The sequence below is a fragment of the Peromyscus maniculatus genome, chromosome 3 (assembly GCF_049852395.1).
Source record: "Peromyscus maniculatus bairdii isolate BWxNUB_F1_BW_parent chromosome 3, HU_Pman_BW_mat_3.1, whole genome shotgun sequence".
Lineage (NCBI taxonomy): Eukaryota > Metazoa > Chordata > Mammalia > Rodentia > Cricetidae > Peromyscus > Peromyscus maniculatus.
The window spans coordinates 92,277,413-92,293,365 of record NC_134854.1 but is presented as its reverse complement, the minus strand read 5'-3'; the positions used below and the strand labels follow the sequence as shown (position 1 = coordinate 92,293,365).

The window sequence follows — 15,953 nt, the reverse complement described above, 5'->3', positions numbered from 1 at the left end:
GGATATAAGGAAATTGAGAAACCAGCTATAAAAACAAAAGGGCATTCTTTCACTTTTTAGAAATTTCTTAATTTTTGGAAGAACAAAATAACTTGGTGAAAAAGTCCTTTGGTGCAAAGATCAGTTAAACACATTGTTTAGTACACATCACCATTTTCATGCTTCGCTTATTAGCAGCCTTACCAAAAAGCCACGGGAAGGTCTGGAACAACACACAGGGACAGCTGGAAGGCTGAAATAAAATTGCTTAGTGCTAAAAAGATCCCAAGTCATTCGAATAGTTTTAAATGGAAGCCTAGACATTTAACAGCTATGTTTCAATGTCCTCATCTGAAAAAAAACTTTCAAACAGGTAGAAAAAAAAATCTAATTACACTCAAATTACTTCCACACATTTTAAAAAAGGGTATTTTTATTTTCTATATTCTGATAAAAGCACTGAAGTTCAGAGCCACAAATGACTGCTCACTAGAACGCCTGTCTTGCATACCGGTGGAATCAAGTCCAGTTCTGCCATCTGTGGATGACTATGACAAGATACAAAAGCATGTGTTTGCCATAAATAGCTCTGGCTAATAGCAAAGTGCGCACACTGAGCAGATCAAATTCTCTATAAGGAGACACTCTGGACCACAGCCAAATCCTGTTACTAATGTTTAAGACTGCTACATCAATTTTTTTTTTTCAATTCAATTTGGAAAAGATAATAAGGAATCGTAGCTGAAATGAACATTCCTAAACATCAGAACCTCTGAATGACATTTTACAAATTATTTTCATCATGATCAAGTAATAAAAACATCCTACTTCTACAAAGAAATTATTTAGTAATGTAACTGTGAATTAATATCCTAATTTATCTAAAGAACAAATAAGATACTGGAGTATGCCAAAGTGCAAAAAAAATCTAATCTCCATATTATAACATAAAGAAATAAATAAACATATTTATATAAGTACCACTCTTTTAATGATTGTATATAAGTGATCTTAAGATATTTTTAAACCAAAGAAATTCAATAATCTGGAAAAAAAGACACATGAGTGTTAATATTAAAGAAAAGAAAATCTCAAATACCAGTGCAGAGCTTAATCACTGTTTATTCCAAAATTTCACATGACAATTTGCAAAATTTCCAAGGAAAACAAGGCAACGTTCTGTAATATGCCACAATTTTTATTGCAACGTGGCCACTTTTGTGAGGGTGGGGAATTTGATCTCAAAACAATGTTCCATTTAAGGCTCTTGTATACAGAAATTGCCATCATGACTGATATTCAAAATGTCTGTAGTGTTTCAAGACTCATACGGTAAACATAAAACTCCTACATGTACTCAGTAGTGTATACTCAGTGGGAAAGCAAAGACATCCACACAGCTATTTCTTTCAAGAAAGTATGCAGGTAGAGGAATGAACACTGAGGTACTGGGATAAATCAATGACACGTAATGAAACTTAATTGGCATTCTTTTTAAGGAATTCAACGCATTAAAAAAAAGTGCTTCTAAGGAGTCTGTTAGATCTGTGCTGCCATGTCACCAAACAGGCTGGCCAAGGCAGGTGAGGTGTGCAAACGCTCCAGCGCCTCAGAGAACTGAATCAAGTGCAACGATAAATAATACTGAAAGAAGTTGACCATATGACCAGTGGATAATACTTTCAAGGCATTCACTTAGCTTACCCTCTGTAGCACTCTACCTAAGCTAGTCACAGTGACAACCACATCCATTGTCACTGTGAGGAAGGCATGGAACCAGTTGTTTTGGCTAAAATAAGACGGGGAAGGCATTCCCTGGGGTCTACAGAAGAGTAACCGTATTAAACAGTCTTATGGCAATCACTGACAGGCTTCTAAATCCATCCATTCATTGTGTTCAAAGGGCCCAGTGGAAAGGGAAGAAACAAAAAACAAAACAAAAAACAAAACCCACTACGGTTCCAGTGGACTGAGCTGGAGAAATGGAAGCCCCTTAAGATGCGATGGCACTTGGCTATTATTTTATAGCGGCTTTCCTTCCAGGGAAACTATCACACTGCCTCCCAGTTTCTCTCCCAGTGTTGAGCGGTCCTTAATATCATCCAAGCCATTCACCTGCCACTCATGTTTAATACCTGTAAATTTCTTTTTAATGGCATCTTTAGAGCTAGCATAAATCATCTTGCTTTTTAACGGTGCACTTTCCGGAGCCTAGAATATAAATACTAGGTCTTCCTTCTTAGACTCTTTTGTTTCATACGTGGCATCGTACAAAGCATATCGGCAATCATTCAGAGGTAGCAACTTCACAAAAGACGTGTAGGGGTCCTCTACTGTCTCACCAATGTCACCCACCAAGATCTGCTTGGCTTCCTCTACAATTATTTGTCTCTTGTCATCGCTTAGACAGAAGAGAACTGCTTTCTTTCTCTTTTTGATTTCCTCTTGGGTAGAAGATTTTCTTACTTTCATATCATTAAAAACTTTGATGACCTCATCATTCACTGTAACTCCAGATGCCATCGTGCCCGCGGCTGAGGCTGCGGCGGCGGTGGCGGCGGCTCGGGGCTCTGGCTCAGTGGCACTGGGACAAGAAGAAGGAGGGGCCGGGGGAACAGCCGAGAGTGCCGAGAGATATCAGTCTTTTAAGAACAGTTTTTATAGTTAAAAACCAATGGCTTAAAAAATGTTTCTTCTTACCCAAGGTACGTTCAGGCTTAAGAATGTTGTATAATGATATTTTGTTTTGATTTCTTTACTGAACCTGTATTTGATGCTAGAAGAGCTTCAACTTAAAAGCATTGTTTTTAGGCTACTTTTGTAGACTGTTAGAGAACATAACTAGTCATAAGTAATCAAGTTTTTTAATTGTAGTCAGGGTAAGTACTGATGTAAGTTTACTCATTTACTCAGTCTCTTGCATATGTTTTTAGGGTTGAGCTTGAAACAAGTAATTAGAAACAAATTTTGTCTATTCAGATATGCCTGGACAGCCCTCATACTTCAGAGATCTGCAGAATATGGCATTTAAATGTTGATCTAAAAGCTTACTATATCAGACAGGCTTCCAGATCCTAGCAGTGACCCAAGGTCTCCGAAGAAGATTATGTACGAGGCACCACAACGTCTCTGCCTGAAATATGACAACGCTGACCACAGGGCAAGATGCCCCAGTGAAATGCCTGCCGCCAGGACCCAGCCCAGACTGTGGATGAGCAGTAGGACACTGGAATTGATTGCACCCTTTTGCCTGATCAAGGTCAGTCTTCCATGTCCCTATTCCACAGAAAAAAATACTCTGCCTTATGGACCTGATGGCGGAAGAAGATTGATGCTGTTCTGACTGGTGCCTCCAATGCTATGAAGAACTGGGTAGGGATTTGTCCCTGTAATTTATAGGATTGGAAGCTTCTTGGTCTGCACTCACATATAGTTTATCCTTCTCAGATCTCTGACAGTACTGATGGCCAGGCTAGCTCTAACTTTGTCAGCATGGCAGCATCAACCAGATCCTTCTGCAAGGCTATAGCTAGCTTGTTAGCTCACTTTTAGGAAAATGTTCTAAGATATAAAAGTTTAAGTAAGTCATAAAGGTTCAGATATGAGTCCAAAATGAGATAAGTTTCAGATTACTCTCCTATTCTATGGTTCAGAGCTTAACATTTAGGAGTCCTGATGAGCTGGTAGAGCAATGACTACTTACTGTTCAGTCACAAGCTCAATATTTTGGATTTGTTTTAGATGTCATATTTAAATGTAACTTGTTGGGACTCAAAGGTATGAGTCCACTTCTGCTGTTTTACAAGATACCCATTACCTGCTTTGTCTACAGATTGGTAATACTAATGTATCTAAAACTTTTATGTCATTTTGTAAGTAGGCCTCAAAGAATCAAAAGAGCCATAAAAACCTAGACCCACTTCACAGAGGTTGAAAGGACCCCAGATAAGTATTCCTAAAGATGGTATTTTTCCTCTCTCCTGGTCTTGGGACTACTGCTTTTCCCATTACTAAGGGTATGGACCTAAGGGTTCCAAATAAGTTCATAAATTTTAACTTCTGTTCCTAGTTTAAATTTGTCTCAACAGATTTCTACTCAGCTGGCAGTCACCTCCAGGTTTCAGTTGCTGACTCCACTGCTCCAGACGACTGTGAACTCCAGACTTGCTAAAAGCTGACGTGGACCAGCCCAGCTAACATGGTTCTTCCTTGTCTGTCCCTATGGGGTCAGGCAGCTACATGCTTCTGACAAATGCCCCCTTGCCCAGTCTTTGACTAGCTTTTCAGCCTTTTGGGGCCCCTTGATATCGGCGCCCCAATGCCAGCTCAAAGCAGTTCCAGAAGAGAACATCACCCATATTCCCTGTTCAGAAAAGGCTGAAATGCTGGGTCAAAAGAAAACTCCCTGGCATAGAGACAAGATGGCTAACTATACATGGCCATTATTAGAGAGGGATACTTAGGAGCTAACTGTCCAAAACCCATGATTGGGTTCCATTAGGCACATGAGAAGGGGGAAATGTGGAACCAAAATAAGACCAAAATGCTCTCACCCCAAAACTAAAGGCCTAAGACTGCTCCTTTTAGCTACAGGCCATAAGTTACTGGAACAGGCCAGAAGTTACTGAGACCAGTCAGTTCAGATTCCAGAAACCAGGAAGTGTAAAAGTACAGAGCCACAAGATAGTCACGAGGTAATGCCTGCCAGACTATGGAATGTCCTCTCCCTGGTTTCCAGGGTAACTGACCACAGAAATGCCCCCACCTGAGGGCAGCCAATGAGAAATGGTGGCGGGCAACCACTCCCTTAGAAGTAATTTCTAGAAGTCCCTAGAAGCGAGCCAATCAGAATTGTACCTGTACTAGCACCCCTAAATGATGTAACCTTGTGACTTTTCCCTTTAAAAACTGAGCTTGCAGACAGGTGGGCGCTTCCTCCAGCCTCCACTGCGTTGGATGGATATCAGCTGAAAGTGACATTGGTGCCTAAAATTAAATCTAACACTCAAGTGCCAATGGAAGTTTTTTTTCTTGAAGATCCTGAATGCCTCATGAAAATCAGACACTGTGGCTTATCCTCAATCTGAGTGTCCAGCAGCCATGGGAACAACTAGGCTCACACAAAACACATAAACACACCTACAGAGTACACACAGCCATATATTCCAAAATTGGTTTGAGAAATCAATGAGGTAGTACATGCAATTCAGAAAAGTTAATGGAACAGAGCCTTGAAGCTTCTAGTTCTTCATGGGAGGTTCCAAGAAGAGGCCACTGCATTTTAACAAAAAGGAAGAGATTGGACAAACTGTAAAATCATCAACTCTGTTTAGACCCATAGGAGAAAGGAGGTCACAGATCAAAAGCCGCTCCCCAAGATTACAACCCCAGGCTGTTATAAAGAATCACAAGATAACAAGACGTAATTCTCCTTTGGAAGCGGGGGGGGGGGGGGAGAAGAAAAACCTGAAGTGTTTTAATGAATTGCTGGAGGCTGGTTGTGGACAAGTCTAGGGGAGACTGTCTCCATGCATAGATTAGACTGGCTTAGAACTTGCTATATACCCCAGGCTGGCCTCAAACTCATGATGTTCCTTCTTCTATCTCCCCAGTTCTGGGATTCTAAATGTGAATCTTGACTCCTTGTCATGATATTTACTTACTTACTTACTATTTGTTTATTTATTTATTTATTTATTTATTTATTCATTCATTCATTTATTTATTTTTATTTATTTATTCTTCTGTTTTTTTTGTACTTTATACATAATACTGGGTTTACAAATGCCTTCTTATATATACTTTCAGTGTCCACTAACCTGAAATCCAAGCAGGTTCTGTGATTTCTGTTATTATTCCTGATTTTTTATTCATACTCAAACATTTTTTTTCCTTTGGATGGCATTGATCTCTGATGGTGAGGTCTATTGGTGTCTGTAAAATTGTTACTTGATTTAAGATGACTGTGTCCCCTTCTGGGAAGTTTTTTTCCTATTCACTGTGTCAGCAAGATCATCTTAAACCAGTTCCAATGCTACTAATGTCTAGATTACTCTAGAATATGCATTTCTGGAATAAACAGTGTTGGTCTACAGCCATGACTTCCTGAAGAAATCTTGCGTCCTTTTTTTTGTCATTGAAACATTTTATTAAAGTTTAGAGAAGTATGCCATAAAATGCTAATAGCAGGGATCTCTTGGGATGGGGTTTTATTTTTATCTTTATGTGATTTTTAATTTCTTTACAGATGATAGATATTTTTACTTTGGTAAGAAGCTAAATATAGTAAGTACTATTAATCTTTAATAGACTATATCTTGTCATCACTTTTAATTGGCTATCATCCATTTTCCTTTTCTTTTTCAGTGGAGAATGGTGGGGGGTAACACGTGAGTGATTTCTTGAAGCCCAGTGGCACAGTCAAGATTAGAGTGTCAGATGTGTTTGTCGTACTTGTCTTGATTCTTCTTCAGCGATGCGTGATGCTGGGATCCTCAGGACAAAGGGCACTGCTGTTCTCTGGCCTAGACTGGAATTTGGGTCTTTGGATCGATGGTTTGGAAATATCAGAACAACAGTCAGAAACACATCCAAGGGTGTGCTTATTCCTTTATTTTATTTCATGCGTAGGCCAGGCAATGTCCAGAAACTCTCACATAGTTCTGGAAGAAGCCTGGCAGGTGCCTGGAAGGGTGGAAGGAAGTGAATGGGAAGCACTTGCCAGAGCATCCAAACTTAAGCAGTACCTTCAAAACTTAATAACCAGTTTGAGTCAACTTTAATTTTTTACAGTACCACATAATACACACTTGGCACCTGCGTACCACTCCCGCTGACCCCCTCCTTTCCCACAATCTCTCTCTCAGTCATGTCTATTCATTTTGTGTAAATCATCGCCTTTTAAAAAACGCAAGATCCAGCTGGGAAATCCTGCTCTCTTTAGGAGACCATGATAAATGAAGACCACATGAGAAAAGGAAGAAACAAAGTGCTAGAGAGGCCCACAGAAATCCACAAAGATACTACCACAAAAGACTGCTGGCAATGGCCGAGAGACAGCCAGGACTGACCTAATCTGGTGATTGGATGGCCAAACACCCTAATAGTTGGGCCAGAAACCCCATCCAAGGACTGAGGAATCTGGATGCAGACATCCACAGCTAGGCCCCTGGTGGAGCGCTGGGAGTCTAATTAGCAAGAAAGAGGAAGGTTTATATGAGCAAGAATTGTTAAAACCAAGGTTGGATAAAGCACAGGGACAAATAACCAAATGAATGGAAACACATGAACTATGAACCAAAGGCTGAGGGGCCCCAAACTGGATCAGGCCCTCTGAATAGGTGAGACAGTTGATTGGCTTGATCTGTTTGGGAGGCATCTAGGCAGTGGTACCAGGTCCCGGGTTCATTGCATGAATTATCTGTTTGAAACCTTGGACTTATGCAGGGACGCTTGGCTCAATCTGGGAGGAGGGGACTGGACCTGTCTGGACTGAGTTTATCAGGTCGATCTCAGTCCTAGGGGGAGGCCTTGATGTGGAGGAGGTGGGAATGGAGGGTGGGCTGGGGGGAAGGGGAGGGGGGCAGGAAGGGGAGAACAAGGGAACCTGTGGCTGTTATGTAGAACTGAATAGTACTGTAAAATAAAATGAAATAATAATAAAAAAATATGAAACAACAACAACAGAAAAAAAAAACGGAAGAAACTACCATGAGCAAGATAACAAAAACTTTAATAAAGGTGAGTATTATCGACATAGCCTTTGCTTCTGGTTGCATTAACGGTTCCAAAAAGCATTATTTCAGCCCACAGCATGAAGGTAAGGGCCCATAATTGATCCAAATCATTACAAATTACTTCTTAATTACCTTTCATTGATGTTGAGCCTCAGAACTAGCTTTCCTTACTTTCTATTTAGCTTTGGTCAAGTACCTGTTATGAAACCAGTTAGATTGTATATTTTTCTAACCATGTTTATTCCTTTTCTCCATGTAAGACACCCAACACCATTGCTGAGTCCTTATGGCTCTCACCTCACTGAGGACTCTGAGGGTCAGATTTTTCCATTTCTTTTTTCGAAACAAAATGCCAGCAAAGCATGATTTCTGACTCAAAGGAACACTAAGCAGGGGTGACAGATGTTGCAGGTTTTTCCTGACACTTCTGGAGAAGGGCACAGAGACCTTGCATATCTCACTGCAAAAACACACAATAGTGAATGACACCATCATTCTAGTACCTTTATGTAATGTGTTTAGCATGTTGTTGGTCCAGGAGATGTTTGCCTGAGAATCTGACCTATCACCATTACAGGTGACTGTAATGGATATTAGTTTGCACTCAGTGTATGCCCACATGGCAGTTGCTAGTTAGAAGCCGCAATGCTAATCTCATTTAGGACACTGTCATCTGCAATGGCTTCTTTCTGTGTAGGAGTCCTCATTTGCTCAAACACAGATCCTGGGTTGCTTTTGGGTGAGCAAAGGGAAGCTGTCAGACATGGAGAAGCCCGGCTGCTGACAGAACCAGCTCTCCACCAAACCTGGCCATCTGGGCCCACCTTGAAGCACAGCCTGGAGCAGTGAACTGTCGCAGCTCACACCCCGGGCCCCTGGCTCCCCAGTTGCCCATGATGAATGGGAACCCGAGTCCATGCTGCGCGGCTTGAGGGATGGGGTGGGCGAAATCTTGTGTCTTTCATTCCCCTTCCATTCCCCCCAATTTAGATCTATCTTTTTTTCCTGAGTTTCTGTAGGGTTTACCTTTGCTTTGAGATAAAAGTTCCTCGGATTTCGTGTTTAAATTAATGTCCTCAGGATTTCTACAAAGAGATCAGGGCCTTCTCTTTGCATCTCTGTTCAATTATTGGCCCAGAAACTGGAGCACAAATAACTGAGGCACTGTTCATTATCCTTACTATAAGAATTGCTTCGGAGATGGGAGATAATGAAAATAATTAGCATTAATTCTCTCGATTTTGGCTTTCTTCTTTTCTTCCTTCCATCCTTCCTTTCAATAATTGCACATTTTCTTTACTGTATGTTTCCTAATTTGTTGTTGTAATTTTTTGAATGTATCATTTCCCTAGAACTGTCAATCTACAATAGCTCTCCTAATGTCTCTGCATAAGTCACCTGAATTAAATATGTCTTAGATTTAAACCAAAGCATCTATTAGAGATCCCAGTAGATTTCTGTTGGAGAGCTGCAAGCCAATATCTTTCAGTGATTTCTTATGCTCTCTGTTATGGTATTTTTGGCTGTTGATTGACAGCAGCCTCTCTCACACACACTGCCCAGGCATCTGCCTTTGTATTTGCTGACTGCTTTGCATGAGATCCTCCAGCCTAGACCAGCTGCTCAGAATGTATAAACCAGGCCTTTTCAGTGAGAACAGAGCTGCATCAGACAAGCAGGGGGAGCAGGATGGACTCACGGACCCAGGTCCTCATGTCCCTGCTGCTCTGGGTGTCTGGTGAGAAATTTTAAAATATTACCATCTTTTCAGAATCACTTCTTTGAATATAAGAAATTTATAATGTGAGCCAGGGTTTAATGTTTTATTATTCAATAATACTCTGACAATATGGCACTACAAGGACTTTAAATGACAAATTTCATATGTATTGAGTTCTGTATTTTCTTGTTATACGTGATCTTTGCTCTTCCATATTGCAGGAGCCTGTGCAGATATTGTGATGACCCAGTCTCCATCCTCCCTGGCTGTGTCAGCAGGAGAGAAGGTCACCATCAGCTGCAAGTCCAGTCAGAGTCTCACTTCAGGCTCCAGTCACTACTTGGCCTGGTACCAGCAGAAAACAGGGCAGTTTCCTAAACTGCTGATCTACTTAGCATCCACTCGGAACACTGGGGTCCCTGATCGCTTCACAGGCAGTGGATCTGGGACAGATTACACTCTCACCATCAGCAGTGTCCAGGATGAAGACCTGGCAGATTACTACTGTCAGCAGGGTTATAGTAATCCTCCCACAGTGCTTCAGCCTCCAACAAAAACCTCCTCTGAGATTCACCAGCTGCCTGCACTACACATAGCCCTGGACATGCACACTTCCACTTCCCCCTTTAGGCTGAGAGCCAATGTGCCTGAAATATTGATGAAAATGTTTACAGAGCCCAGCAAAATATAATGGTTTTAATGTCTCTTATGTCTTTTGGTATGAAAAACCTTTAATAAAAATGAGCAGGAGAACTCAGCATTATCTTTCTATTTTTTCTGTAACCTATTACCCCAAACTCTGTTGCTTGACTATGAAGGATTTATCTTTTATAGTTCTGGAATTTGGTGTCCATCTTAAGAGTTTATGGAATGAAGTCATAATGATGATGATGGCAAATTGCATATCTGTTGGAGGCTGTGGAAAGAATGTTTCCTGCTCTTTCTAGATTCTGGATTTCTTACTTCCTGCTTCCTTACTGGTGCCATTTTTTTTTTTTTGGTTTTTCAAGACAGGATTTCTGTTTGTAGCTTTGCGCCTTTCCTGGAACTCGATTTGTAGACCAGGCTGTCCTTGGACTCACAAAGGTCTGCCTCCCAAGTGCTGGCATTAAAAGCGTGCATCACCATCACCTGGCTTTTTTTTTTCTTTTCCTTTTCTTAAATTCTTTTAACTTTTATTACACTTCATTAATAAATTACCTCTGTGTGTATGTGTGTGCATGTTTCTAGGTGCACATGTGACATGGCATAGCTGTGGAAATCAGAGGACATTTAGATTTGTGGGTTTTTTTTAATCTTTTATTCTTTGGTCTTTGGGGGACCAAAGAATACAAGAATACATGGAAGCTGATTTGTGCTTATGAATGCCTAGCTTTAGCCTAGCTTCTTTCTAACCAGCTTAATTATCCTGTTTATCTTTTGCCTCTGGACTTTTATCTTTCTCTGTTTCTGTATACCTTTTCTTTAAACTTCTTTCTCCATGGCTTGTTGTGTAGCTGCGTGGCTGGCCCCTGGAGTCTTCCTCTCCCCCTCTCTCTTATTTCTCTATCTTCTCCCAGATTTCTTCTCCTATTTATTCTCTCTGCATGCCAGCAACACGTATCTTTTCTCCTACCTCACTATTGGCCATTCAGGTCTTTATTAGACTAACAAGGTGTTTTAGACAGGCAAAGTAACATAGCTTTACAGAGTCAAACAGTCAAACAAATGCAACATAAAAGAATGCACCACATCTTTGTGTCATTAAAGAAATACTCCACAGCATAAACAAATGTAACACATCTTTAATTAATATCCTACAGCAGACTTTTCTCTTTGTCATTTGGATTCTGAGGATCAAACTCAGTTTTGACATCAAGCTTGGTGGCAAGTGTCTTTGTCTTCAGATCCATCTTTCTTCCCTTTAAAATATTTTATTGATATAAATTCATTGGATACAATTTTCTTAAAAGCAATGTTTTCCCAGTATATCATATATTTTGATCATATGTACTACCCTTCCCTGTTTCTCCTTTTCTCTCCTGCTACCTTTTCTTCCCTAGTCTCTCTTCTTCTTTTATCTGTATTTCTCATACACACCCACACCCACCCATCCAACACATACATATACATAAACATATATGCACATATGCATCATATATATATATATATACATATATAGATACATGCATATCAACGTACATACACATATATACGCAATCAATTCATATATACACACATGAACTTATATACACATACATACACACATGATCCTTATATATTTAAAATCTGCAAAGGCAGGAAAATGTGATCATTCTTGCCCTTGTTTCTGGGGTCACATCTCCCTCTGAAATCTCTGTATCCAATTTCCAATTGTGGAAACTGAAAAATATCCCTCCATTCTAATGGTGGATATAATTCTGTGTCAGCAGATGCTTCCTTCCAGTCTTTATATTTAATATCAATTAATAAAGCTTAATGTTTTTAGAGGAGACTATTTTGTGATCCTGTGTAAAAATATGCTAACTAATCATGTTCATATTCTATTTAATATGGTATATGTTCATATATAAGTAGACATTAGCCACTAAACAAATGATAACCAAGCTACAATCTAAGAAAGTAGCTAAAAAGTAGAGGTCTAGGGTGAGTACATGGATCTCTTTGGTAGTGGGAAATAGAGTGAATTCTATGGGCAGATGGGCAAGTGGGGACAGGAGCAGGGGAGTCAATTGTGGCAGAGATGAGGTGAAGGGAGAGATGGTGGGGAGACATAGCTGGGATTGGGGGCCACTTTGGGATTGTTGAAAACCTACTACAGTGGAAACTTCCTGGAATCTATGGAGGTGAGACTAATGAGGACTGTTGTATTGGGGGATATGTCCATCACTTGCAGCCAAGTGAGGCTTCCAGTGGTAGGACTAGGTTGCATTCAATCGAGCTTTTGGCCAAGGGGTTCCCATGGAAATCCCACCCCTCCCAACCCTGGCTGTTGATAAAGCAAGATTTTGCTCTCTGCAATCTCACAGAAGGGCCCCATTGCAGAGGCTCTGTAGCTGGAAGTTTCTCAGGTCTAGCCCAGCCCTGTAGTTGGGATGAATCTCTCCCACCCACATCCCACAGCTGCTTGGTCCCAAGTAAACATACAGAGGCTTATATTATTTACAAACTGTATGACCTAAGGTTCAGGCTTTTTGTTAGCTAGATCTTATAACTTAACTCAACCCATTTCTATTAATCTATATATATTTTGCCACATGGTCATGGAGTTACTGGTCTTCTGGTATCTTGTTTTTCTTTGGGTGGCAGGCCAGCATCTCCCTCACCTTCCCCCTTCTTTGTCTCATCTTCAGTTTGAATGTACCACCTAATCTTATCCTGCCCTGCCATAGGCCAATGCAGCTTCATTTATCAACCAATCAGAGCAACACACATTCACAGCATACAGAAAGGCATCCTTCAGCACTTCCCTTTTCTGCCTAATCAAAAAAGGTTTTAATTTTAATATAGTAAAATTGTATATAATAAAACAGTTATCAAGAAAATTATAGTTATAATATCTCATCTATTTTTACTTGGCAAAATTAAAGAAAATATTTTATCATCTATCCTATATTTGTGAGTCTAAAGTTTTATATATAATTTATCTTTGGTCATAACCAAAAAAAAATTAGAGCTATCTAGTTTTCAAGTACACCAAATACCTCAGAAGGATATAATATTACCTGAATAAACAGGAAGTACATTGCAAGCAACTTCCATCATTTTAGAAATTACAGAGACATTTGGCTGCCTGGACAGTCATTCAAGTTTCCTCTGTAATGTTGGGACATCTATCTTTAGCCTATATGCCTAGACTCTCCGGCATAATTTTCAGTGAATTTCAGGAAATTTTAAGGGCTCTTCCACCCATTCTGGCAAAGTTCATCTGTCACTTCTCCCTGTGTCATGTAAAATGTCTGGCAGTTTCTTTTGCAAAGCAGAAACCTGAAGGATTATCTTGCCTTGCAAAGTTCAGTGGTCACCTTCCTATGGGTCCTGCATGTCCACTTTTTATGACATACTGTCAAGCAATCCAGGGAAGAGCAGATTATCATAAAGGAAGCAAACTTCAAATGGAGTTTCTTTGATGTGCATCATCTTATCTGAAGTAGATTGGTACTACCTGGAACAGACATATCTCAATGTCCAGAAAAGTTGAAGTTCTTAAAACATTTTAAATGCCATATTTGAAGAGTTTGAGGATTATCTATCTATCTTTCTATCTATCTATCTATCTATCTATCTATCTATCTATCTATCTATCTATCTATCTATCTATCTATCTACCACCTATCTATTTATTTACTCTTCTGGTTTTCTTTTGTGCTTTATATATAATACTGTCTTTACAATTGTCTTCTTACATATACTTTCTGTGTCCACTAAACTGAAATCCAAGCAGGTTCTGTGATTTCTGTTATTATTACTGATTTTCACTTACTCTCAAACACTTTTTTCCTTTGGATGGCAATGATCTCTGATGGTGAGGTTTATTGGTGTCTGTAAAATTGTTACTTGATTTAAGATGTCTGTGCCCCCTTCTGGGAATGATTTTTTTTCCTATTCACTGTGTCAGCAAGACCATCTTAATCCAGTTCCAATGCTGCTAATGTCTAGATTAATCTAGAATAATCATTTCTGGAATAAACAGCCATGACTTCTTGAAGAAATCTTGTTTATTTCATTCCCTGTCCATTTCCTCCAATTTAGAGCCATCTTGTTCCTGAAGTTGTAGGGAAGATACGTGTTAGTTTCTGTAGGGTTTACCTTTGCTTTGAGATAAAAGTTCCTTTGATTTCAGTTTAAATTAATGTCCTCATGATTTCTACAAAGCAATCAGGGTCTTCTTTTTGCATCTCTGTTCAAGTTTTGGCCCAGAAACTGGAGCCCAAATAACTGAGGCACTGTTCATTGTCTTTACTATAAAAATTGCTTTGGAGATGGGAGATAATGAAAATAATTAGTATTAATTCTCTCGCTTTTGGCTTTCCTCTTTTCTTCATTCCATCCTTCCTTTCATTAATTGCACATTTTCGTTACTGTATGTTTCCTAATTTGTTGTTTTAATTTTTTGAACATATCATTTCCCTAGGTCAGTCAATCTGAGATAGCTCTCCTAATGTTTCTGCACAAGTCATCTGATTTAAATATGTCTTGGATTTTAACCAAAGCATCTATTGAGATCCTAGTAGATTTCTGTTGGAGAGCTGTGAGCCAATATCTTTCAGTGATTTCTTATGCTGTCTGTTATGGTATTGTTGGCTGTTGATTGACAGCAGCCACTGTCACACACACTGCCCAGGCATCCGCCTTTGTATTTGCTGACTGCTTTGCATGGGCTCCTCCAGCCTAGACCAGCTGCTCAGAATGTATAAACCAGGCCTTTTCAGTGAGAACAGAGGTGCATCAGACAAGCAGTGGGAGCAAGATGGAGTCACAGATACAGGCCCTCATGTCCCTGCTGTTATGGGTGTCTGGTGAGAAATTTTAAAGTATTATAACCTTTTTAGAGTCACTTTTTGTATAAAAAATTTACTATGTGTGTCAGGATGTAATAATATTTATGCAATTATACTCTGACAATATAGTATTATGAGTACATTAAATGAAAAATTTAATTTGTATTGAATTCTGTAGTTTTTTTTTAATTATGCATGATCATTGATATTCCTGATTGCAGGAGCCTGTGCAGATATTGTGATGACCCAGTCTCCATCCTCCCTGGCTGTGTCAGCAGGAGAGAAGGTCACCATCAGCTGCAAGTCCAGTCATAGTCTCATTTTCAGCTCCAATCACTACTTGGCCTGGTACCAGCAGAAACCAGGACAGGCTCCTAAACTGCTGATCTACTTAGCATCCACTCGGTACACTGGGGTCCCTGATCGCTTCACAGGCAGTGGGTCTGGGACATATTACACTCTCACCATCAGCAGTGTCCAGGCTGAAGACCTGGCAGATTATTACTGTCAGCAGTATCGCAGTGATCCTCCCACAGTGCTTCAACCTCCAACAAAAACCTCCTCTGACAGTCTCACCAGCTGCCTGCACCACACACAGCCCTGGAGCTGCACTCTTCCACTTCCCCCTTTTGGCTGAGAGCCAGTGTCTCTGAAACACTGATGAACAAGTTTGCCAAGCCCAGCAAAATATAATGGTTTTAATGTCTCTTATGTCTTGTTATATGAAAATTCTTTATATGGCAATGCAAAGGAGAATGCAGTATTATCTTGCAATTCCTTCTGTAACACATTAGCAAAAACTCTGTTGCTTGACTATGAGGGATTTATCTTTTTATAGTTCTGGAATTTGGTGTCCAACATAAGAGTCTATGGGCTGAAGTGATGATTATGGCAAACTGTATTTCTGTTGGAGGAAAGAGTATTTCCTGCTCTTTCTAGAATCTGGAGTGCTTTCTTACTTCCTCACTGATGCCTATTTCTATTTTTTTCTTTTCCTTTCCATAAATTCTTTTAACTTTTATTATATTTTATTTAATA

The 15,953-nt window shown here is 39.8% G+C and overlaps 3 pseudogenes across 1 annotated transcript; 2 read left to right on the top strand and 1 right to left on the bottom strand.

The window, feature by feature from the left end:
- Positions 1–1,156: 1,156 nt before the first annotated feature.
- On the bottom strand, positions 1,157–2,580 carry LOC143272380 (cofilin-2 pseudogene; annotated as a pseudogene).
- A 6,808-nt stretch (positions 2,581–9,388) lies between these two features.
- LOC143272235 (immunoglobulin kappa variable 4-1 pseudogene) lies at positions 9,389–10,126 on the top strand (annotated as a pseudogene). Its single transcript, XR_013049654.1, has 2 exons — positions 9,389–9,453; positions 9,657–10,126. The product of XR_013049654.1 is annotated as an immunoglobulin kappa variable 4-1 pseudogene (transcript).
- A 4,758-nt stretch (positions 10,127–14,884) lies between these two features.
- On the top strand, positions 14,885–15,552 carry LOC121826756 (immunoglobulin kappa variable 4-1 pseudogene; annotated as a pseudogene).
- Positions 15,553–15,953: the final 401 nt, after the last annotated feature.